The following is a 19,125-nucleotide window of genomic DNA, read 5'->3' on the forward strand; positions in this document are numbered from 1 at the left end:
AGCGGTTAACAGAAGTGAGCATATCATTTTTCAGGTATATTTTGCTTGTTTTATACTTGCTATACAAGTCAATGAGTAGGTTAGAAAGACCCCTGGAAGGTTCCTGAGTGACGTTCACAGCATTTTGCGAGCAAAAAAGAAACTTAAACAAACACATTTGATGCCCAAAACAATACTTAGAAAAACATCACCAAACTATTTTTACAAAAATGCTGGAAAACACTAAAAAGGGTGATTCAGGAAAAGAATCGCTGTCGTTTCTTGAGGCCGTTTCGGCTTGAAATCCTGGTCAGTTTCAACCACCTGGAAAAAGTGTCATGCGAACATTGGCACAAATCATAGAGTACGATTGCTTGGTGTGACATAGATGATATGAGTTTTGCTTCATGAAGTCAAGTTTAACTTTTGAGTTAAACTTTCTTGATAGATAGATCTTTTTGCCATGTGGATTTTAACTTTCTCTTTTTATGTTAAACCATGTGCATTGGCAAATTGAGTGTGAGCAGAAAAGATAAAACCTCTGTGCACAAAGAATTTCTCAGGTTCCACTGAGATGTGAACTCAGATCGCTGGATTCAAAGTCCAGAGTGCAAACCATTACACCATGGAAGCACATGACCAATGAAGCTGGCTGGATTTTCTTTTGAAAACAGTAAAAGAGCATGTGTAAATAGTGGAAATGTGAGAAATTCACTCTTAATCCAGTGATCTGAGTTCTAATCTCAGTGGAACCTGGGAATTCATGCATTATTATGAAAACTGGTTCTAAAGCTGTTCCGCAAATGTATATTTAACACACATTGGTAAATTAATATCTCCTCCCTTTTTATTTCACAAGTGTGCTTAAAGTTCCATGATATCACAACAAGGACAGTTTTAAAATGCTGATGAAATCTGGCTAATAATTAGCGTGCTGGATCTATCAGCTGGAAAAAGGGTGAGAAAAAAAGAAATTGCAAAACTTCTGCACATCCAGAAGTCACTAAAGATTTTTCATGGTGTGCTAAAAGGTTCCATCGGAGAGATAATTCAAGTAGAGTTGGTGCAAATCAAAGATCATATCCCAGTCCATCAGCCACGGCAGTGGTCTGTGTTCGCTGGAAAAAAGGAGGATTTGCACCACATACCTGATGGCACCCTCTGAGCTTTGTTTGATTGGTGGTGTGATGCACAAGTGACATCTCAGCCGGCTGACTAAACAAAAGAAGATCTACAGATGCTGTTAAGCTGGTTCTACAAATGCTGTTAAGCTGGTTCTACAAATACAATCCATAGATTACAGACCATTTCTGTGGGGGATAGACTTGGGAATGTGGAAATTGATCTACTCAGATAATTCGTCAAAATGTTACATGAAGTTAAACATAGTTGGCAGGATTTGAACCTACACAGGAAGACCCCAATGGATTTCTAGTCCATCGCCTTAACCACTCGGCCACAACTACTCAGACACTGTTTTGTTCTTTGAGTTTCACACCTTTTCTTATAGCACCATGATCAATATCAGTGATTATCCTTCTGGAAGACATTTCAGAAAATGGAAGATTTCAATTGGAAACAAAATTCCAAGCCTCACTGAAATGTAAAAATCTGATTTAAAGGTATCATCAATTGGAACCTTTTACAGTTCAAGGTTTATTAAAATTCATAAGGCGGATTTAGAGTGACTTTGTTCCAAACACCTCCTGAAAAAGGCTTTGAAAATGCTCAATAGTTTGAACAGATTCATTTCCATGCCAATAGACTTGCTGTTCATATGATCAGGTATTGAGCGTCTTTTAACCTCATTAAGTTTCCCAAAACGCCAAGCGGTTAACAGAAGTGAGCATATCATTTTTCAGGTATATTTTGCTTGCTTTATACTTGCTATACAAGTCAATGAGTAGGTTAGAAAGACCCCTGGAAGGTTCCTGAGTGACGTTCACAGCATTTTGCGAGCAAAAAAGAAACTTAAACAAACTCATTTGATGCCCAAAACAATACTTAGAAAAACATCACCAAACTATGTTTACAAAAATGCTGGAAAACACTAAAAAGGGTGATTCAGGAAAAGAATCGCTGTTGTTTCTTGAGGCCGTTTCGGCTTGAAATCCTGGTCAGTTTCAACCACCTGGAAAAAGTGTCATGCGAACATTGGCACAAGTCATAGAGTACGATTGCTTGGTGTGACATAGATGATATGAGCTTTGCTTCATGAAGTCAAGTTTAACTTTTGAGTTAAACTTTCTTGATAGATAGATCTTTTTGCCATGTGGATTTTAACTTTCTCTTTTTATGTTAAACCATGTGCATTGGCAAATTGAGTGTGAGCAGAAAAGATAAAACCGCTCTGCACAAAGAATTTCTCAGGTTCCACTGAGATTTGAACTCAGATCACTGGATTCAGAGTCCAGAGTGCTAAACATTACACCATGGAAGCACATAACCAAAGAAGCTGGCTGGATTTTCTTTTGAAAACAGTAAAAGAGCATGTGTAAATAGTGGAAATGTGAGAAATTCACTCTTAATCCAGTGATCTGAGTTCTAATCTCAGTGGAACCTGGGAATTCATGCATTATGATGAAAACTGGTTCTAAAGCTGTTCTGCAAATGTATATCTAACACACATTGGTAAATTAATATCTCCTCCCTTTTTATTCCACAAGTGTGCTTAAAGTTCCATGACATCACAACAAGGACAGTTTTAAAATGTTGATGAAATCTGGCTAATAATTAGCGTGCTGGATCTATCAGCTGGAAAAAGGGTGAGAAAAAAAGAAATTGCATAACTTCTGCTCATCCAGAAGTCACTAAAGATTTTTCATGGTGTGCTAAAAGGTTCCATCGGAAAGATAATTCAAGTAGAGATGGTGCAAATCAAAGTTCATATCCCAGTCCATCAGCCACGGCAGTGGTCTGTGTTCGCTGGAAAAAAGGAGGATTTGCACCACATACCTGATGGCACCCTCTGAGCTTTGTTTGATTGGTGGTGTGATGCACAAGTGACATCTCACCTGGCTGACTAATCAAAAGAAGATCTACAGATGCTGTTAAGCTGGTTCTACAAATACAATCCATAGATTACAGACCATTTCTGTGGGGGATAGACTTGGGAATGTGGAAATTGATCTACTCAGATAATTCGTCAGTATGTTACATGAAGTTAAACGTAGTTGGCAAGATTTGAACCTACGCGGGAAGACCCCAATGGATTTCTAGTCCAATGCCTTAACCACTCGGCCACAACTACTCAGACACTGTTTCATTCTTATGAGTTTCACACCTTTTCTTATAGCACCATGATCAATATCAGTGATTATCCTTCTGGAAGACATTTCAGAAAATGGAAGATTTCAATTGGAAACAAAATTCCAGGCCTCACTGAAATGTAAAAATCTGATTTAAAGGTATCATCAATTGGAACCTTTTACAGTTCAAGGTTTATTAAAATTCATAAGGCGGATTTAGAGTGACTTTGTTCCAAACACCTCCTGAAAAAGGCTTTGAAAATGCTCAATAGTTTGAACAGATTCATTTCCATGCAAAAAGACTTGCTGTTCATATGATCAGGTATTGAGCGTCTTTTAACCTCATTAAGTTTCCCAAAACGCCAGGCGGTTAACAGAAGTGAGCATATCATTTTTCAGGTATATTTTGCTTGCTTTATACTTGCTATACAAGTCAATGAGTAGGTTAGAAAGACCCCTGGAAGGTTCCTGAGTGACGTTCACAGCATTTTGCGAGCAAAAAAGAAACTTAAACAAACTCATTTGATGCCCAAAACAATACTTAGAAAAACATCACAATTAAAAAAAAAAAATACGTGGGGCTTCGCCCTATTTTTGTGTCCAGCCAGGTACAGCAGTCAGGAACGGGCTGCCCCCAACCACCAGCTGCCTATTTGTACCTGGCCGGACACAACAATATAGGGAAGCCCTTTTTTTCTTAATTATTTCATGAATTTCATGAAATATTTAAAAAAAAAAATACGTGGGGCTTCGCCCTATTTTTGTGTCCAGCCAGGTACAAATAGGCAGCTGGGGGCTGGAATCTGCAGCGCAGGGAGGCCCAAGCTTTCTGGGCCCCACCCGCTGCAAATTGCAGTCCGCAGCCGCCCCAGAAAATGGCGCGTTCATAGAAGCGCCATCTTCTGGCGCTGTACCCAACTCATCCAGGGCCCTGGTGCGGTGGCTTACTGGGTAATAAAGGGGTTAAGGCCAGCTTGGCATTATCAGCTGGTCCTAAGCCCGAAATTCATGGGGTCACGCCAATATTAGACATGACCACCATGAATTTCTAGTAAAGTATTTTAAAAAAACACAACACCCAGAATAAAGTCCTTTAATTGAAATAAAGACACAATTCTTTATTGTTCTAAATTAAACTATACTTACCATCACGCCCATTCCAGCTGAAGCCAACGATCTCCTGCAATAAAAGAAAAATAATAAACCAACCTCATCCTTACCTTCCCATGGATCCCACGACAGCTTCAGCTCTGCTACATCGAGATGACAGGCTGGACCGCAGCAGAACGCTGCCATCCAGCCTGTCATCCCACAGACACTGAGAAGCGCAGGCATGCTTGCGTTCCTTAGTGTCTCTCTGTGACGGCATAAAGATGAGCCGAGTTAATGTCCAATGAACTCAGCTCACCTCATGCACGTCACTGACAGCGTGGGAAAATTCTCCTGCACTCAGCGCTTCAGCGTGAGAATTCTCCCACGCTGTCAGTGACGTACTTGAAGTGAGCTGAGTTCATTGGACATGAGCTCACCTCATGCACGTCACTGACAGCGTAGGGAAATTCTCACGCTGAAGCGCTGAGTGCAGGAGAATTTTCCCACGCTGTCAGTGACGTGCATGAGGTGAGGTCATGTCCAATGAACTCGGCTCACCTCATGCACGTCACTGACAGCGTGGGAAAATTCTCCTGCACTCAGCGCTTCAGCGTGAGAATTCTCCCACGCTGTCAGTGACGTGCATGAGGTGAGCCGAGTTCATTGTCGGCTCATCTGGATGCCGTCACAGAGACACTGAGGAGCGCAAGCAAGCCTGCGCTTCTCAGTGTCTGCGGGATGACAGGCTGGATGGCAGCGTTCTGCTGCGGTCCAGCCTGTCATCTCGATGTAACAGAGCTGGAGCCGTCGTGGGAACCATGGAAAGGTAAGGATGAGGTTGGTTTATTATTTTTCTTTTATTGCAGGAGATCGTTGGCTTCAGCTGGAATGGGCGTGACGTTAAGTATGGTTTAATTTAGAACAATAAAGAATTGTGTGTTTATTTCAATTAAAGGACTTTATTCTGAGTGTTTGTGTTTTTTTTTTAACTTTCACTATGGGGTTAGTAATGGGGGTGTCTTATAGACGCCTCTCCATTACTAACCTGGGCTTGATGTCAGCTGGCATTATAAGCTGACATCAACCCCAGCCCTATTACCCCACTGCCACCGCTACAGGGCAGTGGGAAGAGCGAGGCTAAGTGCCAGAATTGGCGCATCCTATGGATGCGTCATTTCTGGGGCGGCTGACGGCTGGTGTTTCTAGCCTGGGAGGGGGCCAATATTCATGGCTCCCTTCCTGGGCTATTAATATCAGCCCCCAGCTGTCTGCCTAGCCTTTGCTAGCTTTTAAAATAGGGGGGACCCCACGTCATTTTTTTCGGGGGGGTCCCCCATTTTAATAGCTTGTAAAGGCTAGGTATTCAGCTGGGGGCTGATATTAGTAGCCTGGGAAGCTCAGTGGGTATTACCCCTTCCCAGGCTTCAAACATCTGCCCCAGCTGTCTGCTTAACCTCCGCTAGAGACTAAAATTAAGGGGAACACCACGCCAATTTTTTTTAAAATAAATCCTTTATTTTAACACTAAATGACAAGTACAGTAATCAACACTATCACTGTACTTCATATATATGTGACTGACATGTTTCTATCTATCTAATCTATGTATGATTCTCTATTCCTTCTATTCTAAATTGTCGGGTACAGATGCTGAATTGCCGGCCGGCTTTTTTAAAGAGACGGTGCATGAAAACACTATTATTTTTTTAAATAAATCCTTTACACTAAATGACAAGTACAGTAAGCAACACTGTCACTGTACTTATTATATATGTGACTGACATGTTTCTATCTATCTAATCTATGTGTGATGCTCTATTCTTTCTATTCTAAATTGTCGGGTACAGATGCTGAATTGCCGGCCGGCTTTTTTAAAGAGACGGTGCATGAAAACACTATTATTTTTTTATATAAATCCTTTACACTAAATGACAAGTACAGTAACCAACACTGTCACTGTACTTCATATATATGTGACTGACATGTTTCTATCTATCTAATCTATGTGTGATGCTCTATTCTGTCTGTTATAAATTCTCGGGTACCGCTGCTGAATTGCCGGCCGGCTTTTTTAAAGAGACGGTGCATGAAAACACTATTATTTTTTTATATAAATCCTTTACACTAAATGACAAGTACAGTAACCAACACTGTCACTGTACTTCTTATATATGTGACTGACATGTTTCTATCTATCTAATCTACAGTCATGGCCAAAAGTATTGAGAATGAGACAAATAGTAATTTTTCCAAAGTTTACTGCTTCATTTTTTGTAATGGCAATTTGCATATACTCCTGAATGTCAAAGAGTGATCAGCTTAACAGCAATTACTGTACTTGCAAAGTCAATATTTGCCCAGAAAATGAACTTTAACCCCCAAAACACATTTCAACATCATTGCAGTCCTGCCTTAAAAGGAGCAGCTAACATCGTTTTAGTGATTGATCCATTAACACAGGTGTGGGTGTTGATGAGGACAGGGCTGGCGATCAATCAGTCATGATTAAGTAAGAATGACATCACTGGACACTTTAAAAGGAGGCTGGTTCTTGGTATCATTGTTTCTCTTCAGTTAACCATGGTTATTTCTAAAGAAACACGTGCAGCCATCATTGCACTGCACAAAAATGGCCTAACAGGGAAGAGTATCGCAGCTACAAAGATTGCACCTCAGTCAACAATCTATCGCATCATCAAGAACTTCAAGGAGAGAGCTTCCATTGTTGTCAAAAAGGCTCCAGGGCGCCCAAGAAAGACCAGCAAGCGCCAGGACCGTATCTTAGAACTGTTTCAGCTGCGGGATCGGACTACCAGCAGTGCCGAGCTTGCTCAGGAATGGCAGCAGGCTGGTGTGAGTGCTTCTGCACGCACTGTGAGGCGGAGACTCTTTGAGCAAGGGCTGGTTTCAAGGAGGGAAGCAAGAAGCCACTTCTCTCCAGAAAAAACATCAGGGACCGACTGATATTCTGCAAAAGGTACAGGGAGTGGACTGCTGAGGACTGGGGCAGAGTCATTTTCTCTGATGAATCCCCTTTTCGATTGTTTGGGACATCTGGAAAACAGCTTATTCGGAGAAGAAGAGGTGAGCGCTACCACCAGTCTTGTCTCATGCCAACTGTAAAGCATCCTGAAACCATTCATGTGTGGGGTTGCTTCTCAGCCAAGGGAATCGGCTCACTCACAGTCTTGCCTAAAAACACAGCCATGAATAAAGAATGGTACCAGAATGTCCTCCAAGAGCAACTTCTCCCAGCCGTCCAAGAGCAGTTTGGCGCCCAACAATGCCTTTTCCAGCATGATGGAGCACCTTGCCATAAAGCAAAGGTGATAACTAAATGGCTCATGGAACAAAACATAGAGATTTTGGGTCCATGGCCTGGAAACTCCCCAGATCTTAATCCCATTGAGAACTTGTGGTCAATCATCAAGAGACGGGTGGACAAACAAAAACCAACAAATTCTGGCAAAATGCAAGCATTGATTATGCAAGAATGGACTGCTATCAGTCAGGATTTGGTCCAAAAGTTGATTGAGAGCATGCCAGGGAGAATTACAGAAGTCTTGAAGAAGAAGGGGCAACACTGCAAATATTGACTTGCTGCATTAACTCATTCTAACTGTCAATATTATCTATTGGTACTCATAATATGATTGCAATTATATTTCTGTATGTGATATAAACATCAGACAAACACTAATAAAAACCAGAGGCCAGCAGATCATGTGAAAATATAATTTTGGTGTCATTCTCAAAACTTTTGGCCATGACTGTATGTGTGAAGCTCTATTCTTTCTGTTATAAATTGTCGGGTACCGCTGCTGAATTGCCGGCCGGCTTTTTTAAAGAGACGGTGCATGAAAACACTATTATTTTTTTAAATAAATCCTTTACACAAAATGACAAGTACAGTAAGCAACACTGTCACTGTACTTCATATATATGTGACTGACATGTTTCTATCTATCTAATCTATGTGTGAAGCTCTATTCTTTCTGTTGTAAATTGTCGGGTACCGGTGTATGAGCTGATGAATTGCCGGCTTTTCGCATACATTCTACATAATTCTTAGTTGTTTTACTTCATGTAGAATTAACCTACAAGGAAAGAAAGGGTTTATTTTCATTCCGATATTAGTGTCCCATTGACTTGCATTGGTTTCCGGTATCGGAATCGGCGATATCTGATACTTTTTGAATATCGGTCCGATCCAATCCGATACGATATTTCCTGATATCGGAAGGTATCGCTCAATACTAATTATGATGAAAACTGGTTCTAAAGCTGTTCTGCAAATGTATATCTAACACACATTGGTAAATTAATATCTCCTCCCTTTTTATTCCACAAGTGTGCTTAAAGTTCCATGATATCACAACAAGGACAGTTTTAAAATGTTGATGAAATCTGGCTAATAATTAGCGTGCTGGATCTATCAGCTGGAAAAAGGGTGAGAAAACAAGAAATTGCAAAACTTCTGCTCATCCAGAAGTCACTAAAGATTTTTCATGGTGTGCTAAAAGGTTCCATCGGAAAGATAATTCAAGTAGAGTTGGTGCAAATCAAAGTTCATATCCCAGTCCATCAGCCACGGCAGTGGTCTGTGTTCGCTGGAAAAAAGGAGGATTTGCACCACATACCTGATGGCACCCTCTGAGCTTTGTTTGATTGGTGGTGTGATGCACAAGTGACATCTCACCCGGCTGACTAATCAAAAGAAGATCTACAGATGCTGTTAAGCTGGTTCTACAAATGCAATCCATAGATTACAGACCATTTCTGTGGGGAATAGACTTGGGAATGTGGAAATTGATCTACTCAGATAATTCGTCAAAATGTTACATGAAGTTAAATGTAGTTGGCAGGATTTGAACCTACGTGGGAAGACCCCAATGGATTTCTAGTCCATCGCCTTAACCACTCGGCCACAACTACTCAAACACTGTTTCATTCTTATGAGTTTCACACCTTTTCTTATAGCACCATGATCAATATCAATGATTATCCTTCTGGAAGACATTTCAGAAAATGGAAGATTTCATTTGGAAACAAAATTCCAGGCCTCACTGAAGTGTAATAATCTGATTTAAACGTATCATCAATTGGAACCTTTTACAGTTCAAGGTTTATTAAAATTCATAAGGCGGATTTAGAGTGACTTTGTTCCAAACACCTCCTGAAAAAGGCTTTGAAAATGCTCAATAGTTTGAACAGATTCATTTCCATGCAAAAAGACTTGCTGTTCATATGATCAGGTATTGAGCGTCTTTTAACCTCATTAAGTTTCCCAAAACGCCAAGCGGTTAACAGAAGTGAGCATATCATTTTTCAGGTATATTTTGCTTGCTTTATACTTGCTATACAAGTCAATGAGTAGGTTAGAAAGACCCCTGGAAGGTTCCTGAGTGACGTTCACAGCATTTTGCGAGCAAAAAAGAAACTTAAACAAACTCATTTGATGCCCAAAACAATACTTAGAAAAACGTCACCAAACTATGTTTACAAAAATGCTGGAAAACACTAAAAAGGGTGATTCAGGAAAAAAATCGCTGTTGTTTCTTGAGGCCGTTACGGCTTGAAATCCTGGTCAGTTTCAACCACCTGGAAAAAGTGTCATGCGAACATTGGCACAAGTCATAGAGTACGATTGCTTGGTGTGACATAGATGATATGAGTTTTGCTTCATGAAGTCAAGTTTAACTTTTGAGTTAAACTTTCTTGATAGATAGATCTTTTTGCCATGTGGATTTTAACTTTCTCTTTTTATGTTAAACCATGTGCATTGGCAAATTGAGTGTGAGCAGAAAAGATAAAACCGCTATGCACAAAGAATTTCTCAGGTTCCACTGAGATTTGAACTCAGATTGCTGGATTCAGAGTCCATAGTGCTAACCATTACACCAATGAACCACATGACCAATGAAGCTGGCTGGATTTTCTTTTGAAAACAGTAAAAGAGCATGTGTAAATAGTGGAAATGTGAGAAATTCACTCTTAATCCAGTTATCTGAGTTCTAATCTCAGTGGAACCTGGGAATTCATGCATTATGATGAAAACTGGTTCTAAAGCTGTTCCGCAAATGTATATCTAACACACATTGGTAAATTAATATCTCCTCCCTTTTTATTCCACAAGTGTGCTTAAAGTTCCATGATATGACAACAAGGACAGTTTTAAAATGTTGATGAAATCTGGCTAATAATTAGCGTGCTGGATCTATCAGCTGGAAAAAGGGTGAGAAGAAAAGAATTTGCAAAATTTCTGCTCATCCAGAAGTCACTAAAGATTTTTCATGGTGTGCTAAAAGATTCCATCGGAAAGATAATTCAAGTAGAGTTGGTGCAAATCAAAGTTCATATCCCAGTCCATCAGCCACGGCAGTGGTCTGTGTTCGCTGGAAAAAAGGAGGATTTGCACCACATACCTGATGGCACCCTCTGAGCTTTGTTTGATTGGTGGTGTGATGCACAAGTGACATCTCACCCGGCTGACTAATCAAAAGAAGATCTACAGATGCTGTTAAGCTGGTTCTACAAATACAATCCATAGATTACAGACCATTTCTGTGGGGGATAGACTTGGGAATGTGGAAATTGATCTACTCAGATAATTCGTCAAAATGTTACATGCAGTTAAAAGTAGTTGGCAGGAGTTGAACCTACGTGGGAAGACCCCAACGGATTTCTAGTCCATCACCTTAACCACTCAGCCACAACTTCTCTGACACTGTTTCATTCTTATGAGTTTCACACCTTTTCTTATAGCACCATGATCAATATCAGTGATTATCCTTCTGGAAGACATTTCAGAAAATGGAAGATTTCAATTGGAAACAAAATTCCAGGCCTCACTGAAATGTAAAAATCCGATTTAAAGGTAACTTAGTAACATAGTAACATAGTTTGTAAAGCCGAATAAAAACTTGCGTCCATCAAGTTCGACCTGTTAGTTCTGTAATTGCTAAAGTTGATCCAGAGGAGGGCAAAAACCCCGAATGATTTGGCCAATCTTCACCTGAGGAAAAATTCCCTCCCGACTCTGAAACCAGCAGTCAGAATAAATCCCTGTATCAACCTACTATTTTATTTTATTTTTAAGTATATGCTGAAATCTGCCTGGTATCTAGAAATGCATCCAGTCCCCGCTTGAACTGGTGTAGTGAATCCGACATTACCGTCTCCTCACTCAGTGAATTCCATATTCTCACTGCTCTTACCGTAAAGAACCCCTTCCTATGCTGGTGCTGAAACCTTTTCTCTTCCAGTCTTAGTGAGTGCCCTCTTGTTACCGTAATATCCCTCCTTTTGAACAAATCCCGGGCAAGATCTCTATACTGTCCCCTAACACATTTGTACACATTTATTATGTCCCCCCTCAACCTTCTCTTTTCCAGGCTGAATAGTCCTAGTTTTGCCAACCTCTCTGGGTATTGCAGTCCCTCCATTCCCTTTATTAATTTTGTTGCCCTCCTTTGTACCTTTTCAAGCTCATTTATATCCTTTCTATATATTGGGGCGCATAACTGAGCACAGTATTCCAAGTGTGGTCTAACCAGTGCTTTGTACAGTGGAAGAACAATGTTCTCATCCTTTGCAGCTATACCTCTTCTGATACATCCCATTACCCTGTTTGCCCTTACAGCAGCGGCCTGACTTTGGGCACTCCAATTTAGTTTGCTATCAATCAAGATGCCCAAGTCCTTCTCCATCTCTGAATTCCCCAATGATTTCCCATTCAGTGAGTACTGGTGACTTCCATTTTTCCTTCCCATATGTATGACCTTACATTTCTCCTCGTTAAACCTCATTTGCCATTTAATACTCCACCTACCCAGCTTATCCATATCCCTCTGTAGGTCTGCACTGTCCTCTTTTGTATTAATTGTTTTACATAACTTTGTGTCATCTGCAAATATTGATATTTTACTATTTATCCCGTTGACTATGTAGTTAATAAAGATATTAAATAACATTGGGCCTAGTACAGACCCCTGTGTAACCCCACTAGTGACGCTTACCCAATCTGAGTATATTCCATTTATAACCACCCTCTGCCTTCTATCCTTTAGCCAGTTAGCTACCCACTTGCAGACATTTTCCCCCAGCCCCATCATTCTCATTTGTATACCAACCTATTATGTGGCACGCTATCGAACGCTTTTGAGAAGTCGAGATACACGACATCCACTGTTTCCCCCTGATCTACTCGAGAGCTAACCTCTTCGTAGAAGTCAATCAGGTTTGTTTGTCAGGAGCGATTCCTCATGAATCCATGTTGGTTCGGGATTAAAAGATTATTAGCATCAAGATGCTCCGTAATTGCCTCTTTAATGAAGCTTTCAAAAATTTTGCCCACAACGGACGTCAGACTCACCGGCCGATAGTTTCCGGCGTCACTTTTCGCTCCCTTTTTGAATAATGGCACTACATTCGCCTGTCGCCAATCAAGTGGCACAGACCCAGTCTCAACAGAGTCCTTAAATATAAGATATAACGGTCTGTCTATCACATTACTTAGTTCCCTTAGTACCCGTGGGTGTATGCCATCAGGTCCTGGTGATTTGTTTATTTTAATGTTACTGAGGCGTTTCTGTACCCCAGCTTGGGTTAGATTTGTCATACTTAGTGGAGGATTAAGTTTGTCACTTCTCATTTCTCCTGTTAGTTCGATTTCCTTTGTGAAAGTTGTCGAAAAAAATTATTTAATAGATTAGCTTTATGCTCATCTTTCTCTATGATTTTGCCTTCCACACTTTTTATCGGTCCAATATTATCCGATTTAATCCTTTTACTATTTATATACGTAAAGAACAGTTTGGGATTTGATCACCTTTCCCTAGCAATATGTCTCTGTTTCCTCCTTCGCTATTTTTATTTGTTTTTTACAGGTTCTCGTTTTTTCTTGTAACACATTAGTGCCTCCTTACTGTTTTCCTGTTTTAATCTCTTGAATGCCTCTTTTTTGCTATTTAACGCCCCTTTTACGTTCTTGTTCAACCATATTGGTTTCCTCTTATTTCTGGCCCTTTTATTCCCATACGGTATATATCTCTCGCACTGAGTATTCAGAATTCTTTTGAAGGTTTCCCATTTACTATTCGTATTCTTTTGATTAAGAACTTTGTCCCAGTCAATAAGTTGAAGGCTTTCTTTCAGCTGATCAAACTTCGCCCTCCTAAAGTTTAATGTTTTTGTTGTTCCCTTATTGATAACCCTACTGAAGGGCATTTTGAAGTCGATAATATTATGGTCACTATTACCTAGGTGCCCCCCTATCTGTACCTCAGTTATTCTATCAGGCCTATTAGTCAATATTAAGTCCAACACGGCCTTCCCTCTCGTTGGTTCCTGCACTAGTTGGGAGAAATAATTATCCTTAATATTTGTCAATAACCTTTTTCCTTTCTGAGATCTACAGGTTTCTGTTTCCCAGTCAATATCCGGGTAGTTGAAATCCCCCATTACAATCACTTCATTATGTTTTGCTACTTTGTCTATTTGTCCTAATAGCAGATTCTCATTCTCCTCTGTTATATTGGGTGGCTTATAGCAGACCCCCAGTAATATTTTATTATTATTTTTAGTTCCCTCTATCTCTACCCACATGGACTCGACCCCCTCTTCTCCCTCTCCTATATCTTCCCTTAGTCTGGGTTTTAGACATGAATTTACATATAAGCAGACTCCTCCGCCTTTCCCCTGTTTGCGGTCCCTTCTAAATAAACTATAATCTAATAAATTTACCGCCCAGTCGTAGCTATCGTCTAGCCAAGTCTCTGTTATACCTACGATGTCATACCTCTCCTCCGATATAAGCGCCTGCAGCTCATCCGCCTATTGGTCAGGCTTCTTGCGTTGGTCAGCATGCAAGATAAAACTTTGGGGTTATTTAGCATCCTATTCTTCTCTAACGATCTAACTGTACTATCCCCACCCCCCTCTCCACCCTCATTATATTCACTTCTCCCCTTCCCCCTTGCTTGCCTCACATCCCACCTATTTCCTTGGTTCCCCCCCGTCTCTAGTTTAAAAACTCCTCCAACCTATTAGCCATCTTCTTCCCCAGCACCGCTGCATCCTCCCCATTGAGGTGCAGCCCGTCCCTACGGTAGAGCCTGTAGCCGACCGCGAAGTTGGCCCAGTTCTCCATGAACCCAAACCCTTCTGCCTTGCACCAACTCTTTAGCCACTTATTCACCTCCCTAACTTCCCGTTGGCGCTCCTGTGTGGCTCGCGGGATTGGTAGTATTTCTGAGAAAACTACCTTGGAGGTCCTTGCCCTAAGCTTCCTACCTAGGTCCCTGAAATCATTTTTAAGGACCCTCCATCTACCACTCACTTTGTCATTGGTGCCGATGTGGACCATGACCGCTGGGTCTTCGCCAGCCCCACCCAGTAACCTGTCAACCCGATCCGTGATGTGCCGGACTCGAGCGCCAGGGAGGCAGCACACCGTTCGGCGATCCCGGTCTTTGTGACAGATTGCCCTGTCTGTCCCCCTAATAATAGAGTCACCCACTACCAGAACCTGTCTTGCCTGCCCTACACTTCCCCCCTCCCCCTCATTACTGGAGCATACACTCCCCCGGCGGTCAGAGGATCTGTCGTGCTCCAATAATGCCGGTTCTGAACCAGCCTTCCTATACTTCTTCCCTCTATCCCTCCTAACTGTTATCCAGCTCCCTGCCTGTTCAGCCTGCACTTCCCCTCTATGCTCCACCCCCAGTATTGACCCATTGAGTGTCTGCTCGGTGAGCAGCAAACTCCGTTCCATGTTGTCGATGCTCCTCAGTACCGCTATCTGAGCACTTAGATCCAGAATTTGGGCTTCCAAGTGCACGATAAGCTCACATCTCTCGCAGCAGTATGGATCCTTGAGCGGTTGCTCACGGAATGCATACATTACGCAAGATGTACACTGCACGGCTCCGGCCAAAATGGACGTCATTCTAAATATGGGGATACAGTCAGTATATATATACAAGTACAAAACACAATTATTTATATATAGGTGAATGGACGGGGATCAATTAGGGATGTGCAAGTGTATCAATTAGATATCGGCGGGGGATCAGTAAAGTATGGACGGGGGATCAATTAAGTATCAAGTATGGACGGGGGAATCAGATAAGTAGGTCAGGTGGATTAATTAAGTAAAAAGTAAAGTAAGGAAAGATGAAATACAGTCAGCAATTCAGTCCTAAGTCCTCCCTTCCAAACTCCCTGAATCCAAAGTCACTGAAAAACAAGTCACACACTTACTTTCGTTCGCACTTACACTCCGGACACACGCAGCTCGTTCACACTCGCAAACTAAGAGATTAAAAGAGTTTTTTTTTTTTTTCCTTTTCCAGCAATGTACCCTTCACCTCAATGCACTTCCAAAGGACTTGATGTCCAACCAGCTGCCCCTTATAAACCCTTAATTATGACCCCTTCCCCTTAACTAACCCCTTGTGAGTAAATCTACACCTCAGGATTTTAGTGCAATGTAGTTAACCCTTAAATACACAGGTAGTAAACTAAGAAACTAAAACTGTAGTGAGAAAATAGGTTTTAAAAAGCCCAATAAATCTAAACAGGTAGAAAAGCAATCAGCAGGTCACAATGCAGCACTCGCCGCAATTCACACAGGTATTTTCTGCAGGATTCCCAAATACCTCTTCACTGAAAAACAAGTCACACACTTACTTTCGTTCGCACTTACGCTCCGGACACACGCAGCTCGTTCACACTCGCAAACTAAGAGATTTAAAGAGTTTTTTTTTTTTTTTTTTTTCCTTTTCCAGCAATGTACCCTTCACCTCAATGCACTTCCAAAAAGTATCATCAATTGGAACCTTTAACAGTTCAAGGTTTATTAAAATTCATAAGGCGGATTTCGAGTGACTTTGTTCCAAACACCTCCTGAAAAAGGCTTTGAAAATGCTCAATAGTTTGAACAGATTCATTTCCATGCAAAAAGACTTGCTGTTCATATGATCAGGTATTGAGCGTCTTTTAACCTCATTAAGTTTCACAAAACGCCAAGCGGTTAACAGAAGTGAGCATATCATTTTTCAGGTATATTTTGCTTGCTTTATACTTGCTATACAAGTGAATGAGTAGGTTAGAAAGACCCCTGGAAGGTTCCTGAGTGACGTTCACAGCATTTTGCGAGCAAAAAAGAAACTTAAACAAACTCATTTGATGCCCAAAACAATACTTAGAAAAACATCACCAAACTATGTTTACAAAAATGCTGGAAAACACTAAAAAGGGTGATTCAGGAAAAGAATCGCTGTTGTTTCTTGAGGCCGGTTCGGCTTGAAATCCTGGTCAGTTTCAACCACCTGGAAAAAGTGTCATGCGAACATTGGCACAAGTCATAGAGTACGATTGCTTGGTGTGACATAGATGATATGAGTTTTGCTTCATGAAGTCAAGTTTAACTTTTGAGTTAAAATTTCTTGAAAGAGAGATCTTTTTGCCATGTGGATTTTAACTTTCTCTTTTTATGTTAAACCATGTGCATTGGCAAATTGAGTGTGAGCAGAAAAGATAAAACCGCTATGCACAAAGAATTTCTCATGTTCCACCAAGATTTGAACTCAGATCGTTTTATTCAGAGTCCAGAGTGCTAACCATTACACCATGGAACCACATGACTAATGAAGCTGGCTGGATTTTCTTTTGAAAACACTAAAAGAGCATGTGTAAATAGTGGAAATGTGAGAAATTCACTCTTAATCCAGTGATCTGAGTTCTAATCTCAGCGGAACCTGGGAATTCATGCATTATGATGAAAACTGGTTCTAAAGCTGTTCCGCAAATGTATATCTAACACACATTGGTAAATTAATATCTCCTCCCTTTTTATTCCACAAGTGTGCTTAAAGTTCCATGATATCACAACAAGGACAGTTTTAAAATGTTGATGAAATCTGGCTAATAATTAGCGTGCTGGATCTATCAGCTGGAAAAAGGGTGAGAAAAAAAGAAATTGCAAAACTTCTGCTCATCCAGAAGTCACTAAAGATTTTTCATGGTGTGCTAAAAGGTTCCATCGGAAAGATAATTCAAGTAGAGTTGGTGCATATCAAAGTTCATATCCCAGTCCATCAGCCACGGCAGTGGTCTGTGTTCGCTGGAAAAAAGGAGGATTTGCACCACATACCTGATGGCACCCTCTGAGCTTTGTTTGATTGGTGGTGTGATGCACAAGTGACATCTCACCCGGCTGACTAATCAAAAGAAGATCTACAGATGCTGTTAAGTTAGTTCTACAAATATAATCCATAGATTACAGACCATTTCTGTGGGGAATAGACTTGGGAATGTGGAAATTGATCTACTCAGATAATTTGTCAAAATGTTACATGAAGTTAAACATAGTTGGCAGGATTTGAACCTACGCGGGAAGACCCCAATGGATTTCTAGTCCATCGCCTTAACCACTCGGCCACAACTACTCAGACACTGTTTAATTCTTATGAGTTTCACACCTTTTCTTATAGCACCATGATCAATATCAGTGATTATCCTTCTGGAAGACACTTCAGAAAATGGAAGATTTCATTTGGAAACAAAATTCCAGGCCTCACTGAAATGTAAAAATCTGATTTAAAGGTATCATCAATTGGAACCTTTTACAGTTCAAGGTTTATTAAAATTCATAAAGCGGATTTAGAGTGACTTTGTTCCAAACACCTCCTAAAAGAGGCTTTGAAAATGCTCAATAGTTTGAACAGATTCATTTCCATGCAAAAAGACTTGCTGTTCATATGATCAGGTATTGAGCGTGTTTTAACCTCATTAAGTTTCCCAAAACGCCAAGCGGTTAACAGAAGTGAACATATCATTTTTCAGGTATATTTTGCTTGCTTTATACTTGCTATACAAGTCAATGAGGAGGTTAGAAAGACCCCTGGAAGGTTCCTGAGTGACGTTCACAGCATTTTGCGAGCAAAAAAGAAACTTAAACAAACTCATTTGATGCCCAAAACAATACTTAGAAAAACATCACCAAACTATGTTTACAAAAATGCTGGAAAACACTAAAAAGGGTGATTCAGGAAAAGAATCGCTGTCGTTTCTTGAGGCCGTTTCGGCTTGAAATCCTGGTCAGTTTCAACCACCTGGAAAAAGTGTCATGCGAACATTGGCACAAGTCATAGAGTACGATTGCTTGGTGTGACATAGATGATATGAGTTTTGCTTCATGAAGTCAAGTTTAACTTTTGAGTTAAAATTTCTTGATATATAGATCTTTTTGCCATGTGGATTTTAACTTTCTCTTTTTATGTTAAACCATGTGCATTGGCAAATTGAGTGTGAGCAGAAAAGATAAAACCGCTATGCACAAAGAATTTCTCAGGTTCCACTGAGATTTGAACTCAGACCGCTGGATTCAGAGTCCAAAGTGCTAACCATTAAACCATGGAATCACATGACCAATAAAGCTGGCTGATTTTCTTTTGAAAACATTTAAAGAGCATGTGTAAATAGTGGAAATGTGAGAAATTCACTCTTAATCCAGTGATCTGAGTTCTAATCTCAGTGGAACCTGGGAATTCATGCATTATGATGAAAACTGGCTCTAAAGCTGTTCCGCAAATGCATATCTAACACACATTGGTAAATTAATATCTCCTCCCTTTTCATTCCACAAGTGTGCTTAAAGTTCCATGATATCACAACAAGGACAGTTTTAAAATGTTGATGAAATCTGGCTAATAATTAGCGTGCTGGATCTATCAGCTGGAAAAAGGGTGAGAAAAAAAGAAATTGCAAAACTGCTCATCCAGAAGTCACTAAAGATTTTTCA

The 19,125-nt window shown here is 40.6% G+C and overlaps 5 non-coding genes across 5 annotated transcripts; all 5 read right to left on the reverse strand.

The window, feature by feature from the left end:
- Positions 1–1,363: 1,363 nt before the first annotated feature.
- Positions 1,364–1,445, reverse strand: TRNAS-AGA (transfer RNA serine (anticodon AGA)). The gene has a single exon. It is a non-coding gene; the product is annotated as a tRNA-Ser (tRNA).
- Positions 1,446–2,347: 902 nt separating this feature from the next.
- Positions 2,348–2,419, reverse strand: TRNAQ-CUG (transfer RNA glutamine (anticodon CUG)). Its single transcript has one exon. It is a non-coding gene; the product is annotated as a tRNA-Gln (tRNA).
- Positions 2,420–3,147: 728 nt separating this feature from the next.
- Positions 3,148–3,229, reverse strand: TRNAS-AGA (transfer RNA serine (anticodon AGA)). Its single transcript has one exon. It is a non-coding gene; the product is annotated as a tRNA-Ser (tRNA).
- Positions 3,230–9,172: 5,943 nt separating this feature from the next.
- On the reverse strand, positions 9,173–9,254 carry TRNAS-AGA (transfer RNA serine (anticodon AGA)). The gene has a single exon. It is a non-coding gene; the product is annotated as a tRNA-Ser (tRNA).
- Positions 9,255–17,688: 8,434 nt separating this feature from the next.
- Positions 17,689–17,770, reverse strand: TRNAS-AGA (transfer RNA serine (anticodon AGA)). Its single transcript has one exon. It is a non-coding gene; the product is annotated as a tRNA-Ser (tRNA).
- Between the last annotated feature and the right edge of the window lie 1,355 nt (positions 17,771–19,125).

The sequence above is a fragment of the Phyllobates terribilis genome, unplaced genomic scaffold (genome assembly GCF_046119375.1).
Source record: "Phyllobates terribilis strain yellow unplaced genomic scaffold, ASM4611937v1 Scaffold_13__5_contigs__length_258822181, whole genome shotgun sequence".
In the NCBI taxonomy this organism is placed as follows: Eukaryota; Metazoa; Chordata; class Amphibia; order Anura; family Dendrobatidae; genus Phyllobates; species Phyllobates terribilis.